The sequence below is a fragment of the Oryctolagus cuniculus genome, unplaced genomic scaffold, assembly GCF_964237555.1.
Source record: "Oryctolagus cuniculus unplaced genomic scaffold, mOryCun1.1 SCAFFOLD_89, whole genome shotgun sequence".
Lineage (NCBI taxonomy): Eukaryota > Metazoa > Chordata > Mammalia > Lagomorpha > Leporidae > Oryctolagus > Oryctolagus cuniculus.
Genome location: NW_027208271.1, coordinates 182,317 through 198,274, shown reverse-complemented (window position 1 = coordinate 198,274; position 15,958 = coordinate 182,317). Strand labels below are relative to the sequence as shown.

Here is a 15,958-nt window from a genome sequence, read left to right as displayed (position 1 = left end):
GCAATAGGTTAATCATCTGCCTGTGGTGCTGGCATCCCATATGGGTGCCAGTTCAAGTCCTACTGCTCCTCTTCCAATCCTGCTCTCTGCTGTGGCCTGGGAAAGCAGTAGAAGATGGCCCAAGTCCTTGGGCCCCTGTACCCACGTGGGAGACCTGGAAGAAGCACCTGGCTCCTGGCTTCAAATTGGCTCAGCTCTAGCCATTGAGGTCATTTGGGGAGTGAAACAATGGAAGGAAGACCTTTCTTTCTTTGTCTCTTCCTCTCACTGTCTGTATGTAACTCTATCTCTCAGAATAAATAAAATCTTAAAAAAAAAAAATCAAGAGCTGGCCGGTGCCACAGCTTAATAGGCTAATCCTCCACCTGTGGCACCAGCACATTGGGTTCTAGTCTCGTTCGGGGTGCTGGATTCTGTGTAGGCTGCTCCTCTTCCAGCCCAGCTCTCATCTGTGGCCCGGGAGTGCAGTGGAGGATGGCCCAAGTAATTGGGCCCTGCACTCGCATGGGAGACTAGGAGAAGCACCTGGCTCCTGGCTTTGGATCAGCACGGTGCACTGGCCATGGTGCACTGGTTGCAGCAGCCATTGGGGGGTGAACCAATGGAAAAGGAAGGCCTTTCTCTCTCTCTCTCTCTCTCTCTCTCTCTCTCACTGTCCACTCTGCCTGTTAAAAAAAAAATAAAGAGTCTTTGTATGTGGTTGAATGAGAAGGCCATGCCAAGATGGCCACTGGTAAGTGAGTGTCAGTTACTCAGGAATGGCTTTGAAACCCACCTGTCAAACGGAGCCTGCCTGGCAACAGGCTGTGATTTGTTGGGGCATAGACAGCCCCTTGACCAGATTGGCTGTTCTCAGCTATATAAGCAACTATAGCAACTGAAATAAAGGAGTCCACAGGCTGCTTGCCTCAAGCCTGCTTTCACCTGACTCCCCAGGGTATGTGTGGTGGCTCCACACCTCTTGCCTCCACCACACTCCTTCTCTCAGAAACAAATCCACTGCAACATCGTTGAGAAATCAACTGCAACATTTGTATACATAGACAATGCCATAAGTTAGAACGAACTTCTAAGTTCAAAGTTCAATCCCTTTCACAGTAGCTACAAAAAAAAAAAAAAAAAAACACCTTGGAATAAATTTAACCAAGGGTGCCAATGATCTCTGTGATGAAAATTACAAAAAAATTAAAGAAAGAAATAGAAGGCATAAAAAAGTGTAAACATCTTCCATGTTCATGGATGGAAGCATCAACCTTGTCAATATGTTCATACTACTGCAAGCAGTTTATAAATTCAATGTGATTTTCAACCAGACTACCAGTAACATTCTTCTCAGATCTAGAAAAATGATAGTAACATTCATACGGAAACACAAAAAATCCCAAATAACTAAAGTAATATACAACAAAAAACAAAATGGGAGGAATCACAATACCAGACCTCAAAACATACTACAGGGCAGGTATAATCAAAACAGCCTGACAATTGCACAAAAACAGCCATGTAGACCAATGGAGCAGAATACAAACCCCAGAAATAAATCCATACATCTACAATCAACTTATCTTTGACAAAGAAGCAAACATCAACTCCTGAAGCCAAGACAGTCTCTTCAACATATGGTGTTGGGAAAACTGGATTTCCACATGCAGAAGTATGAAACAAAACCTTATGCCTTACACAAAAATCCACTCAAAATGGATCAGTGACCTAAATCAATAAGGTGATACCATCAAATTACTAGAGAACTTTGGGAAAATGCTGCAAGGTATTGGCATAGGGAAAGGTTTCTTAGAAAGGCCCCCAGAAGCACAGGCAATCAAAGCCAAAATTAACATGTGGGTTACGTCAAACTGAGAAGCTTCTGCACTGCAAAAGAAGCACTCGATAAAAAAAAAGACACAACCAACAGAATGGGAGAAAATATTTGCAAACAAAGCAATTGACAAAGGATTAACTTCCTAAATCTATAGAGAGCTCAAGAAACTCAACAATAACAAAATAAATAATCCGATTAAGAAATGGGCAAATGAACTAAAGAAATTTTGAATTTCAAGAGAGAAAATTCAAATGGCTAATAGACAAATGAAAAAATGTTCAGGCTTGCTAGCCATCAGGGAAATGCAAATCAAAACCAAATATGGTTTCACCTCACTCTTGTTAGAATAACTAGCATGTAGAAATCAACAAACAACAAATGCTGGCAAGAATGTGGGGAAAAGTGTCCCTTAATCCATTGTTGGTGGGAATGAAAACTGGTACTGCCACTTTGGAAGACAGTATGGAGATAGCTCAGAAAGATGAATATAGACCTACCATATGACCTATTCACCCTACTCCTGGGAATTTATCTAAAGGAAATTAAATCATATGAAAGAGTTCTCTGTGCACTCATGTTCATTTCAGCTAAATTTTAAGTAGCTAAGATATAGAATCAACCCAGATGTCCATCAACTCAAGACTGGATAAAGAATTATGGTATATATACATTATGGAATACTACACAGTGGTAAAAAAATAATAAAATCTTGTCATTTGAAACAAAATGGTTGCAACTGGAAACCATTATACTTAGTGAAATAAGCCAATCACAAAAGGACAAATACCATATAGTCTTTCTAATCTATGTTAAGTAACAGAATACTTAAAATGTTATCCATAGGAGTGAAACTGACACTTTGAGAAATGATAATTTTGAACAGCATGTGCCTTCACTATTGGGGAACAATGTTTTTTTTGTTTTTGTTCTTTACTTCTTTCTTCATACTAAACAGTGAACTTTCTACTTAGTATAGGGACAGTCTTATGAGTATAAAAATTAACTGAAAATTGATTTCTGTAAAAAATAAGAATAGAAGGGCTGGTGCTTGGTGTAGCAAGTAAGCCACCACCTGCAGTGCCATTCCATATGGGTGCTGGTTTGAATCTCAGAAGTTCCACTTCCAATCAAGCTCTCTGCTATGGCCTTGGAGAGCAGTAGAGGATGGCCCAAGTCCTTGGTCCCCTGCACCCATGTGGGAGACCTGGAAGAAGCTCCTGCTCCTTGCTTGTTGCTTCAGATTTATGTAGCTCTAACTTTTGCATCCATCTGGAGGGTGAACAAGCAGATGGAAAGTCTCTCTCTCTCTTTCTCTCTCTCTCTCTCTGCCTTTGCCTCTCTGTAACCCTGCGTTTCAAATAAATAAATAAATCTTTTGAAAATAATAACGGCATTGGGGCTGGCAATGTGGTGTAGTGAGTAAAGCCTCCACCTGCTGTGCCAGCATCCCATATGGGCACTGCTTTGAATCCCAGCTGCTCCACTTCCAATCCAGTTATCTGCTATGGCCTTGTAAAGCAGTATAAGATGGCCTGAGTCATTTGGCCCCTGCACCCACATGGAAAGACCTGGAGGAAGCTCCTAGCTCCGGGTTTCAATCAGCACAGCTGTAACCATTGCAGCCAACTGGGGAGTGAATCAGTGGATGGAAGACCTCTCTTTCTGCCTTTCCTTCTCTGTGTGTGTAACTCTGTCTTTCAAATAAATAAATAAATCTTTTAAAAAAGGGCTCAGCACTGTTCATCAAGACTACAATTCTTATCACCTCACAAATGTAAAAATGGATATTATCAAAAGAAAAAAGGGGCTGGTGCTGTGGCTCACTTGGTTAATCCTCCACCTGTGGTGCTAGCATCCCACATGGGGGTTGGGTTCTAGTCCCACTTGCTTCTCTTCCATTCCAGCTCTCTGTTGTGGCCCGGGAGGGCAGTGGAGGATGGCTCAAGTGCTTGGGCCCCTGCACCCGCATGGGATTCTAAGAAGAAGCACAAAATGGCTCCTAGCTTTGGATCAGCACAGCGCTGGGCGTGGTGACCATTTGGGGAGTGAACCAATAGAAGGAAGACCTTTCTCTCTGTCTCTCTCTCTCGCTGTCTCTACCTCTACCTGTCAAATAAATAAAATAAAAAGAATAAGAAGAAAGCTAACAAGTATTGAACTAGATGTGGAGAAAATGGAACGCATAAATTGTAGGTATGTAAACTGGTATATCCACTATGGAAAACACTATTGAGGTGCTTCTAAAAATGGAACAAATGACAAAGCAATCCCACTAATGGATTTGTATCCAAAAGAAATAAAATCACTATCTTAAAGATACATCTGTACATCCATGTTCATGTAAACATTGTTCACAAGAACAAGATACGGAAATAACTGCATTGTCTGTCAACACATGAAAAGAGAAAAAATGATACACACAAAAAATGGGATGACATTCAACCTTAAAAAAGAAATTGTGACATTTTGTCACAACATGGACCCTAAAGTATGAATGTGGACATTGGGCTTCTTGACATAACACAGAAAAATATAAATGCCACTTATTTGTGGAATCCATGAAACTCAATCATAAGCACAGAATATATTACAGGTTGCCAGGGGCTAAGAGTGAAAGGATGGCGCAGATCTAACTGTTGCAACCAACTGGGGAGTGAACCCGTGGATGGAAGACCTCTCTCTCTCTCTGCCTCTCCTTCCCTCTATGTATAACTCTGACATTCCAATAAATAAATAAATCTTTAAAAAATAATAATGGGAAAGGAAGAGGGGGGATGCAGAAAGGTGGGAGTATGGGAGGGAGGTGGGAGGAAGAACATCACATTCCCAAATCTGTATATATTAAATGCATGAAGTTGTATTCCTTAAATAAAAATAAATAAATAAGTAAATAAAACCTAATCATGCACATGTGAGCTGCAGCAGCCTTATTCACCTTAATAAGATGGCACTTTCTTCCTGCTAGTCACCAGTCACCCTTGTGGGGGAGTGGGAGGAAATCAGTGTGCTCTCCTGTCACAGGGTAAGGTGGGAAAACTGCCCCTCACTATCTCACCAGGCCTGACTCAACGTCAATGCTGTCCACATGGTTCTCCCTCAGCAAAATCACCAGTGACACAAGATGTCACAGATAGAGCTCACCTAGCTCCAAGAAGATGTTGTCTTCTCCAGATCCAGCTGCGAGAGTCTCCCCATGGTGTCCCCACCCACTGTTATGTATTTGTACTGTCCATGCTCCACAGAGTCTTCCTACTTTCTGTAGGATTTCCACTGCAAACTTCTCTTAAACTCTGTCCTGGAAATGCAGTTACTTCACCCTCTTTCTGTTATCTTCCTGTGGTCAAAATCAGCACATCTTATCTCTATTCAGCCATCTTGGACCTCCCATTCTGCTGTATTAAGTTCAGAAGTAATCTCAAATGGATTACACCTAAAAATCTTCAATGAATGAGCCATGAATTTGTGTCAGGCACTGAGACTGGTAAATGTTACTTACATCATTGAATTTTCACTAACACTCTATATGTTTCTATTATCCTGATTTTTGAAACAGATGATGAAGGTTAGAAAGTGACATGATATTGTCTGGAAGCACTCAAGATGTCGTTAACAGAACTGGAATTCTAATATAGGTATATCTGCTATTGAAGTCCAGATACTTGGACAATAATGTTTTGTTCATATGGTTAATGGGTTTTCATTTTATCTAGGTACACTTTGAAGATTTCCAAAGAGATTATCTACTTGCTACCTACATATTAACTTGCTACATACTTATAATGCTGCGATTAAAATAAATCCAACTTTAGAGTAAATTAAATGAGTCTATATGAGTCAATTCTTAGGTAGGAAGTATTAGCATGGGAAAGAATACAGGTATTCAGAATATAGTTTAAAAGTTTAAATTAATTGATGAATGAATGATTCATGGGGATATGGTTTAGGTTTTGAATTTTATACATAATTTTAAAAGAAATTTTAGCTACATGCTTATCTATAATACAGGTGGTGGTAGAATGCTATTTGTTTAATATTCTTTTTTTGTATAAGAATAAAATACCATTTTAATGAAAACATGGGAGACAGGAAAGTCAAAAAGAACCATTAGGGGCCAGTGCTGTTGAGTGGGTTAAAGCCCCGGCCTGCAGCGCTGGCATCACTTAGGGGCACCAATTCAAGTCCTAGCTGCTCCACTTCTAATCCAACTCCCTGCTAATGTGCCTGGGAAATCAATGGAGGATTCTTGGGGGTTTCCCTATTAGAGGAGATGGATCAGGTAAGGGGAGTAAAGGTGTTATCATTTTCTTAGTGATAGAACACGATAGAACTTAGAACCCTGGTGACCAGGCAGCCACATTTCAAGTGATAGTCACCATTCAGCTAACTTGGTCAGAGACAATTTTAACAATAAGATATTCTCATGCTCAGCAGTACTTACAGTGGTTGTGGGCTGAGGAGGCCATGGGTTCTGATCTGTCTTTAGATATTAGTTTAGGTCACCATCCCTCTCATGCCAGTTTCCATCTTGCAGTAGGATGACACAGCTGACAGGAGGAGCTATGCTAGAAATGAGAATGAGCCAGTTCAGTCACATGAAGACAGAGTCATGTCATGCCACAGCAGAGTGAGCAGAGGGGACTGAAGAAGTGAATTTACAGTTATGATAGTGTGAAAATACAGGGAGTTATAATGGGAAAAAACTATGCTCTTCTTTGTTACATTGTAACTTTTCATTTGTTAAACTTATATACAGATCTGATATTATTAAACATGTAACTTCATTTTGAAAAAAATATTAAAAATTTAATAAAAATTCTTGCTGAAGGTGATGTTCATCCCAAACAAACTGAAGAAATGTCAGTGTATTATATAATGTCTCAATAAAGATAAAGCAAAATATTATGTGCCATTATAGTAATAAACTCAAAATATAATTATGATTTATAAAGTTACTGATTTAATGTTCATATTTCAATTATAATTTTTATGAATATCTTATATTTCTACATATTTTAGTCTATAAAATTATTTTCTAACATACATTTTGAGTTAGTCACTTATCTGAATAGAAGTTAGTTACAACATTATTTCTACCATTATGATTAAGTATTATATTATGAAACATTAGTGCATTTTCTATACTTTGCAAGAACTTTAATAATTATCTAATGAATTATCAAGGCAGGTTGGTCTTTCAAAAACATGTTTTTTTGGCAAGAAAATGCTGTAGTATCTTTTTACCCAGAATGCCAACATCCAAAACTGTCCTAAAAGGTTTAAACTCCATTTCTTCGTGGAGACCTATTAAGCACTTGAGAGAATATTTTAAACAAATCTTAATTCCTCTGCTTCATTTCATCTTTGGTGTTTTTCAAAGAAATTTCCTTTCATTTGTGTTTATTCTCAATAGGCTTGCTGTTTTCTAAATGGTGACAGGAAACATTTTCAAACTGCACTTATCTATTTTGTAAGTCTTCAATATCAAATTTTGTATCAAAATGTCTCTTTTCTACCTCCTACATTTCTTACTGAACAATTTTTTAAAAGTTTCCTTAACTGATTTTTCTTACCTGTATGCCCCATATTACAATTTTTCCCTAAGTTGAATGGTATTCTAGATGAAAACTTAGCTTATTTTTCTGACTTGTGAAAGAGTTGAAAGGAGGAGCTGCCTAAAACATTCTGTTTCTAGCTCTATAATATTCTAAGGTTTTGAATCAAACTATTTTTCCAGATTGAAATTGCAACATTTGAGAAGCAACATAGTCTTACTAAAATTTATACCCTCTGTTTCCATTTAGAAAACAGTTTATTTAACTGTATGTTTTTCTTTGGTGATTCCTATATATAAAAAATAATAAAAATTGAAATAACACAAATATGCACTGATTTCTGTTTCTAAAATCGTAATTGGTAACACATATGGCCAGTGTCTAAAGTCATGAAAACACAGTTTTGCTGCAGCTATTAAATTCCCAAAGAAACTGCCTAGGACAGAGTGACATGTACTTCAGAGGCACAGAGAATTTAGGGAAACTTATTAGGTACAAGGTCTTCAGCCTCCTGAAGTTCCAGATCTGAATTTTTACTTCTGGAAATGTTGCCTGCTGTCACCAGGGCCCACCCATTTTGGAAGCAAGGAAGGCCATCGCTCAGAAGTGAGGACCCAACATAGGCACTGATTATTGGCGGCCACTGGTCTTCCGTGCGCATGTGCAGTGACTGCCCTCTGCAGGCCGAGTTCACTTCCGTTTAACCTCCTTGCTTGGCTACAGTAACTGTGAGTTAATTCTGTGGGCACAGGAAGCCTGTGCGCTGGGACGTTGAGGCCAGGGCTTGCTCCTATCCTGGGCTTGCCTCAGGATTCCCATGCTGGAAAAAGCCGCTAGAAGGATCAGCCGTGAAGGAGGTCTTACCTCCCCATTGAAGAGGGTGCGTGTCTCTTGAGCTCCTCCGCTGGGTGAGAGATGGCGAATGGGATAAAATCACAGCCCAGGTACCTCTTCCTGACAAGGATAAGGCTGCCAGCGCGAGTGAGGACGTCTGAGGGCAGCAGCTCCGCTGCTCAGGAACAGTGGCCGAGGCCGCCCTCCTGTGACCAGGAACACTGGGCGCCCAGCTCCCACAGGCCCTCCTCCCCTGAGAGGGGGAAGCACCCTGGCCGCCTTTCAGAGCAGCGGAAGCAAAGCCTAAACCTCAGTCGGTGTCCAAGTTAATCACAATCCCCTGTATAGACTTCACTGACAGGTGATAAGTGATTGAACAAAATTGATTGTTTCCTGTAGTTTAATGTACATGTTTCATTTTATACACTGTATACATTACAGGGAATTCATGTGGAGAGAAATAACTTACGGTTTAGACTAAAGTATCCACAACTCAGGGTCCAGAACTTGTTTCTGAGTAAAGATTCAAGGAAGAACAGACAAAAATTAAAATGAGCAAATAAAATTAAAAAGCTAAAATGTGAAAATAAAATACAAAAAGGGTATGGTAAAATTAAAAATTAGAATGGTTAAAATACTATCTGTTTAAATAGAATATCTGCATTTGAAAATCAATTTGTAATTTAATGTTTTTCCTAGTGATAGTTTCTAGGTAACTCAAAGTGCAATAATGTTATTCAATGGGGATTAAACTAGAAAGAGTGATATTCAGGGACAAAGAAAATTATGCCACTCATACTAACTGAACATATGATTGAATTTAGATTCAGCTTTCTGATTGCCAAAGCAAAAGGAAAAACAAAGTTATTCATAATGTTTGATAGAAAGAAATAAAAGTTTGATATTTTTAAAATTCATTTTTTATTTGAAAGGCAGAGAAAGAGAGACAGAGATATCTCGTCTACCCATTAATACACTTTCCAAATGCCTGCAACATCCAGTTATGAACTAAGACAAAGCCAGAAGCCAGGAACTCAATCTGAGTCCCCCACAGCAGTGGCAGGGATTCAAGTACTTGGACCACAATCTGTCATTCAGGAAACAGAAAACAGAAGTGGACCCTAGGATTTGAACCCAGGTGCTCTAATATGGGATAGAATTATACCAAGTGGTGTCTTAGCCACTAAGCCAAATGCCCACCCTTAAAGATATTTTCAATAAAGACAAGCATCTCTGGGTACTGAAAACTATTTGTAAAATATTTAGTTTCGTTGCAGGACATCCCATGAAATGATTATTATTAAGCAGTATAAATTTGCTAAATTCATTTTAGTCCTCACAACAAAATTCTATGACTTGTATAACATATTATGTGTCTTATAAAGGATGGCCAACTGGCTTCTATCAACAAAGTGATTTTTTTTTTATTTTTGACAGGCAGAGTGGACAGTGAGAGACAGAGAGAGAAAGGTCTTCCTTTGCCGTTGGTTCACCCTCCAATGGCCGCCGCTGCAGCCGGCGCACCGCGCTGATCCGATGGCAGGAGCCAGGAGCCAGGTGCTTTTCCTGGTCTCCCATGGGGTGCAGGGCCCAAGCACCTGGGTCATCCTCCACTGCACTCCCTGGCCATAGCAGAGAGCTGGCCTGGAAGAGGGGCAACCGGGACAGAATCCGGCGCCCCAACCGGGACTAGAACCCGGTGTGCCGGCGCCGCAAGGTGGAGGATTAGCCTATTGAGCCACGGCGCCGGCTAACAAAGTGATATATTGCAAGAGTGTAAGGTAGGGGCTAGTGTGGCACAGTGGATTAAGCCACCACTTGGGATTCCCACATTAGTATTGGAGTGCTGATTCATGTCCTGGCAACCCAACTTCCAATCCATCTTTCTGCCAAAGCATCCTGCGAAGCCGCAGATGATGGACCAGTTGGGCTTTTTCCTACCACATGGGGGTCACAGATGGAGTTCCTAGCTCAATCGTCCTTCTCCTGATTGTGGTTTGTCCAACCTTGAAATGTGTGGTAATTTACGGAGTATATCAGCAGAAAAAAGATGTCTCTATTTCTTTTCTCTGTCTTGCTCTGCTTTTCAAGTAGATGAAAATAAACAGTATTTTTTCAAAAACAAAAATATAAATTTGAAATAGAAAAGGAAAAGTGAAAAATCTTTTGTATTGCAAAGGGATTTAGTTTGAAAGAGTGATTAAGACATTGTCATTTGACAAGAAATTGGCTCTATTAACAAGTACTCCTGGCTTTCCTCATAAAAAAGAATTAGTTCTTCTGTACTTTTAAGAATACAGTACAAGAATTTTTTTATTTTATTTTTTAACTTTTATTTAATAAATATAAATTTCCAAAGTACAGCTTATGGATTACAATGGCTTTCCCCCTCCCCCATAACTTCCCTGCCCTTTCCCGCTCCCTCTTCCCTTCCATTCACATCAAGATTCATTTTCGATTCTCTTTATATACAGAAGATCAGTTTAGCATATATTAAGTAAAGATGTTAACAGTTTTGTACTAAAATGACTTTACCTTTTAATTCTATTTTGCATGATCTTTTTAAAATACCCTTGTAAAATAATTTGCCTTTTATCTCTTCCTTCTGAAAGTCACCACTGCAGGTTTAATGGGGATGAAATTAATAGTTGGATGTCAGCAAACATCTTAATGACAACAATCATTACAACAATCACCCAGTGAATCAGACACAGTTTCCTTCTACTTCTGGTTCTTATGAAAATGGAATCAATACATACAGGGTTATCTGAGTCCATGCTCTACTGGCAGCTCACATCTGTTTCATGAGTCTCATGAACCCTAGTGATCACTTTCCTGTGGTCTTCTGCTAGGCCTCAGCTTAATGTACAATTATGATGGTAACTTTATGCCTTTGTCCTCACCAGTGAGGCTGTCAGGGAGATTTCTCAATTTTTAAATACCTCTATTCTTAGCATGAAAGAACAAGTTGATTGTTCAGTAAACACTGTCATTTGTTCAATTGCAATATTTTGAAGACACCACAAAAGCTTTGCATTTTCCAAATCACTCGTGATTATTTTTAATAGACTAATGCTTGATTTGTGTTAGGAATTCCTATATTCAATGACCATATTTTCTCACTAAAGTGGTTTTGGAATCATAAATACCAGAATTTAACTATGTGTACAAGTTTTTCAGATGGTTTAGTTTTGGTCATAGTAATGACTTGTGTCAAAATAAGTTGCTCTATGAAAAATAAGATATATAAACCAGTTAGAAAGAGAAACCCTCAGTATGAGCCCATAGTGTAAACTAACACTCAAAAAACTTCAAAAAGTATGGTCAGTGATCTCTAATCATATAACTCTGGAATGAGAAAGAACCCCTTCTAGCTTCCCATTTTAAAGATGAGATCAGAGAAATAGAAAGTCAGATAGAACTGCAAAGATGGTTAATGGCAAAGATAAGTCCAATCTTATGCCCTCACTTTAACATGAACCATTGCCTTTGCCATAGGACCTTTTTTAAGTTAAATATGTTCATTTATTTGGCAAACACAAGTTTAATGACTTATTGCTGGGTGCCAGGCACTGATATTTGACTGTGAAATAATGCGGATATAGTCCCTACCCTCTAGCGCTACTATTCTAGTGAGTAAGACAAATGAAAAAAAAATTATAGATTAGGTTATGTGTTACAAGAAAACAAAGGGCTGGTGCCGTGGCTCACTAAGTTAATCCTCTGCCTGTGGTGCCAGCATCCCATATGGGTGCCAGGTTCTGGTCCCAGTTGGTCCTCTTCTAGTCCAGCTCTCTGCTGGAGCCCAGGAAGGCAGTGGAGGATGGCCCAAGTGCTTGGGCCCTGCACCTGCATGGGAGACCAGGAGGAAGCACCTGGCTCCTGGCTTTGGATTGGTGCAGCGCCGGCCATAGCGGCCATTTGGGGGGTGAAACAACAGAAGGAAGACCTTTCTCTCTGTCTCTCTCTCTCACTGTCTAACTCTATCTGTAAAATAAATAAGTAATTAAAAAGAAAACAATCAAAAGTTTGAGAGAGATAATAAAAGGCAGTATGCATTTTAGATAGAACAGTTACCCACCTAATGGTAGTTTCTCTCCCTCTTCCTTCTTTACTTTCTTTCTTCCTTTTTTCCTTCCTTCCTTCTCACTTTCCTTCCTTCTATTAGTTGGAAGGCAGAGAGAGAGCGAGCAAATATCTTCCATCTCTTGAATCTCTCCCCCAAATGCCTGATACAACTCAGGCTGGGCCAGGTTGAAGTCAGAAGCAAGAAACTCATTGAGTCTCCCACATAAGTGGTAGAGACATAAGCACTTGAGCTATCACCTGCTGCCTCTCAGGAAGCTAGAATCAGCTATGGGGCTGGTGACTCAAACTCAGGTACTCCAACATGGAAGCCAGGCCTCCCAAGGGGCATTTGAACTTCTGTGCCAAGCGCCTGTCTGCTCAAACATTTCAACAGAAGGGACATTTAAGCTTGGAGATATGAAGGATGAAGAAGAGATGGCCAAGGGGAAGAGTCTGAAGAGGCTTAAGAAGAAGATTGGAGGTATTCAAAGGTGCTTTGAATTGTTGACCATGAAGCTATGTTCAATAGCCTAAGCTGCTTTCTGATAAAGAACCTGATTATGGTGTCAAGGATGAACCATCAGCTAGACCCCCACATATACCTAGTCATCTCCTAATTCAACTCAAGACAATGCCTGTTATATCCATAAGGTCATAGTTCCTCCTGTTATTTAGAATGAGATCCACACTCTCATCTCTCTTCTCCCCCAGCCCACCCATCTTCCACAGAAAGCATAAGGAAAGAGGTTGTTGTTGCTTAGGCTTCCACTATCTGCCCTGTTCAAAGAATCGTGACTCCTTGATTTAATTGAGAACAGATCTGCCTGGAAGAGAGAAAAAATACTAAAATACAGGAAATTATTCAAGTAGTTCATAAGTTGATAGGAAAACAGTTGCCCTCATAAGTTATATTTATAGCACAATGAGCTCAGTTCTCCATATTTTACACACTAAATATTGAAAACAGTAACTGAAAAATGATGCTCAGACAGTGCTGGCACATCAGGTCTGCTGATTTGATGACATGGAAGGTCCCAACAGAATCCATTGGCCTTTTTCAAATCTGCCCTATTAAACTATCTCAGAGATCCTGATACTCATCGTTATTTACATTTTATTACATATTTTAGATATAAATGGAATGATTTCTCGAAGTTTCAGCCCATTCCCATTCAGACTCTCTAGGGTCAGCCTTCACACACTATGCAATAACATTTAGTAGATAACATGAGCATAATCCTACCCTCTCTGACTTAGTAAACAACATGACTTCCCAGATCATCTTGGATTTGACTGCTAATGCTTGCCTGAAGTCTGCAGACTCTCCAGTCAGTTGGCTCATCTGGGATGGTACTAATGAAGCTAGAGCTACAGATTTGGTTCCCCTGGAGACTAATTAGATTAACACAAAAATTTTCTTCCAAATTTCTCTCATAGCCCCAGCCATCTATTTTGGAGGTGCACTGACTAGGGGGAAGAAGGGTATTGTCTGTCATTCTTCCTATAAATTCCACAAAATCCATCTTCCTCCTAACAAAGTTTCTTACAAGAGAAGTTTAGGCTCACCAGCTCAGCTTCCTTATTTCAGAGTTACTTTTTTTTAACTTTTATTTAATGAATATAAATTTCCAAAGTACGATTTATGGATTACAATGGCTTCCCCCACATACCGTCCCTCCCACCCACTACCCTCCCCTTTCCCACTCCCTCTCCCCTTCCATTCACATCAAGATTCATTTTTGATTATCTTAATATACAGAAGATCAGCTTAGTATACATTAAGTAAGGATTTCAACAGTTTGCTCCCACACAGAAACATAAAGTGCAAAATAATAGATGTTTTTTTTTAAATGATGATGAAATCAGATCAGACCTATTGTCATGTTTAATCCCAGTGAGAGTCCAGTTGGGAATTGATAATTTCTTTCTTTTTTTTTTTTTTTTTTTTTACAGAAGATCAGTCACCATTATTCTGCTTCCAACACAGCCCCCTGCTTATGTACCTGAAAAGGCAGAGAATGATGGACCAAGTAGCTGGACCCCTGCCAACCATGTTGGAGACTAAGATGGAATCCCAGGCTAATGGCTTTTGCCCATCTCAGCTCTGGTCATTGAGGTCCTTTGGGGAATGAACAAGTGGATAGATTGATCTCTTTGTTGCCTCTCCCTCACTCTGTGATTCTACCTTCCAAAAAATTTTAAAAAGCTTTAAATTTTAAAAAATTTGCTTTTGGCGGAGCCAAGATGGCGGAATAGTGAGGGCATGCACCGATAGTCCAGGAAAATTTAGTTTAATAAAAGGGGAGTTACGGTAGCCTCAGAAAAAAGAACCAGGAAAATATTGCAGAGGAAACTCTTCTGGATCCAGTGGCCGTGAATCAGAGGACCTACTGGGAGAACAAGGTCGCCCACCGTGTGGAAGCCGAGCCACGGGACCGAGCCGCAGGACCGAGCCACGGAAGCCGAGCTGCGGGACCGAGCTGCGCAAGCTGCAGGGTCTGCGCGACAGTGCTCGAAGGGGAGTGCGTGCCACACAGACAACAGCGGGGAGACTTGGGACATCCAGGGCTCCAAGCCCACACATCGGCGCTGGAAGGGGAGCGGACCTGCGTGGAGAGCGTGGGAGCCCACAGTTCGGGACACCAGCGGCAGACTCAACACACCAACGCTGGAACGCGAGGTGAGCCGAACCTCAATAGCCCAAGACACCGGCAGGCAAGCGGAGAGAGGAGACTAGAGGGAACGACCCCCGGGGGGGGGAACTTCACCAGGCTAACTGGAAGAGAGAGAGAGTAAAAAAAAAGGTGACAGGTATGGACACGGGTTTCTCTCTCTCCGCTCACCTCTCAAGGGCGAGCAAGACAAAGAGCAGGTGCCATCTTGGACATACGTCATAAGCAGAGCGACCTCAGGTCTGCACCGGCCCTGAGCCTAGCAGAAAAACCTGACTCTGGGCGGGGCGAATTAACAGGAGATTAGGACCTAGTAAATTTGTGGTGCTACTGAACTGAGACTGTGAAAAAGGAGACGGTGGGGGAGAGAACTCACGGAATTCACGTGAGCACTCTCCAGAGACACTACAATTCCGTAACTTTGGCAACCCAGTGGGAGAGTGAAGGAGAATTTGAGCCCACTCTGAGGGCCGAACAGATTCCCTGTGTGGTCCTTGGGAAAGAGCTTTCAATCTCTGGCTCCTGTGGGTATATCATTTGCCTGCTAACTACCTCCAACTTCGTTCAGCTGTGCAGAATAACTTCCCTTTTGAATCAAAAAAAAAAAAAGAAAGAGAGAGAGAGAGAGAGAGAGAGAGGTTTACCACCCCTAACCTGGGAGTGTCACCTTTGGCACACCAAACAGAGCTCTCAGGCCACACCCATCTCAAGCCCTAAGGCTCCATCAAAAACAGATAGTCCACTTAATCTAGAGTCATAGTATAACAAGAAAAAGCACCACAGTGAAGAAACCAAATATTTCCAATATGCCAAATAACAAACGCAAAAACCAAGGTAATAAAAACAAGGAAGTCACCATGAAGCCCTCAAATGAAAAAGACACCCCAATTCAAGATTATGAGGATGATGACATAGAAGAAATGCAAGAAGCAGATCTCAAAAAATTGATAAGAACATTAAGAAGTTCTCAAAAACAAATTCTTGAACTACAGAAATCCTTAATGGACAAGATA

At 40.5% G+C, this 15,958-nt stretch overlaps 1 long non-coding RNA gene across 1 annotated transcript in view; it reads right to left on the bottom strand.

Moving 5' to 3' along the window:
- Positions 1–412: 412 nt before the first annotated feature.
- The window catches only part of LOC138848112 (uncharacterized), a 45,926-nt gene continuing 30,380 nt past the window's right edge, over positions 413–15,958 (bottom strand). Inside the window, exons 2-3 of the long non-coding RNA XR_011385937.1 lie at positions 8,675–8,718; positions 413–6,381 (exon numbers count right to left, since the gene is read on the bottom strand). This is a non-coding gene — a long non-coding RNA (uncharacterized lncRNA). The remainder of the gene's footprint in view (positions 6,382–8,674; positions 8,719–15,958) is intronic.